At 38.5% G+C, this 1,490-nt stretch overlaps 1 pseudogene; it reads left to right on the top strand.

Annotated features, from left to right (window-relative positions):
* The first annotated feature begins 794 nt into the window (after positions 1–794).
* LOC125414582 (cyclin-dependent kinases regulatory subunit 1 pseudogene) lies at positions 795–1,210 on the top strand (annotated as a pseudogene).
* The last annotated feature ends 280 nt before the right edge of the window (positions 1,211–1,490 follow it).

The following is a 1,490-nucleotide window of genomic DNA, read 5'->3' as shown; positions in this document are numbered from 1 at the left end:
GAGTGAGGTAACCCAGACTCAGAAAAATAATGATGACATGTGCACACTCATAAGTGGTTTTTTTTAACATAAAGCAATGAAAACCAACCCATAAATACAATCCCAGAGAACCTAGACAACAATGAGGACCCTAAGAGAGACGTACATAGATCTAATGTACATGAGAAGTAGAAAAAGATAAGATCTTCTGAGTAAATTGGGAGCATGGGGACCTTGGGAGAGGGTATAAGGGGAGGGGGACAGGGAGGGGAGCAGGGAAAAATGTAGACCTCAATCAAAATCAATAAAAAAAGAAAAAAATTTCTTAATCACTTACATGTGTGAGAGAATGTCTAATACAGGGTAATCATAAACTCACAGGGACTGTAAAACTAAGTTTTAGTTAAAAACATATTTCCACGAGAGTTTAATGATGTTTCTATTGCAAATATCATTTTCAACTTTAATTTCTCAGTTTTCTTCTATCAGCTATCAACCTTAAATCACACAATTTACCAGACATAAGAAGACATCCTGTATTTATATTATTTCCAATTTTGTGTTTTTTAATGGGATTTCTATGTGGGTAAATATGTGTAACTATATCCACATATGTTTCTTGAGGGTTTCTTTTGGCTCTTTTTGTTTTTGTTTTGTTATATTCTTGTTTGTTTGATTTTGTTTTATTATTATTTTTTAGATGCCTGTTTGTATCCTAATGAGAAAGAGAATGAAAAGGTGTGGATCTCCACCTGCTGCTGGGAGTTGTCTGCAGGTCAGCGGCACCGGGCTTGGCGCCCTCGGGCAGAGCATTCATGTTGCTCAAACAAATTTACTATTTGGAGAAATACGACGATGAGGAGTTCGAGAACTGGCATGTCATGTTGCCCAACGACATAGCCAAGCTGCTCCCTAAAACCCATTTGATGTCTGAATATGAATGGAGAATGCTTGGTGTTTAGCAGAGTCAGGGATGGGTCCATTATATGACCCATGAACCAGAACCTCACATCTTACTGTTCTGGCGGCCACTACCCAAGAAGCCAAAGAAATGAAGCTGGCGAGCCACCTGTCAGCCGCAAGCTTTACACAGCTGTCCTTGCTTCCTACCATCTCTCTGACAGCGTGATTATGTTGTTTTCTTATTTCTCACTTTGATATTTAAAGGATGTTCAATACACTGAAGTGCTGGGACCTGCTTTACTTCTTGAGTTGAGCCACCAATGCCACAACCCTGTCACATGAGTGACTTAAAAGCTCTAGAGAGCTCTGTATCCAGCAGGCCATATTTACCGGCTCTTGAAAGCATGTGAAATCAGATCATGGCTGTTACAGTGACCGTGTGAATTTGCTGTTGAGGTTTTTATTATTGAATGTTGTATTTATGGTGACTTATCGGCTTATATTTTAGTCTGTTGGAAACTCTACATTTTATCTGACAAATCTCTTCCATGTTACAAGCCTCTATTAAAGGAAGTTTTTATAATTAAAAAAAGAAGGTGTGGATCTCT

Source organism: Myodes glareolus, chromosome 17 (genome assembly GCF_982192425.1).
Source record: "Myodes glareolus chromosome 17, mMyoGla1.1, whole genome shotgun sequence".
NCBI classification, from domain to species: Eukaryota; Metazoa; Chordata; class Mammalia; order Rodentia; family Cricetidae; genus Myodes; species Myodes glareolus.
This window is presented reverse-complemented; position numbering and strand designations above follow the sequence as displayed.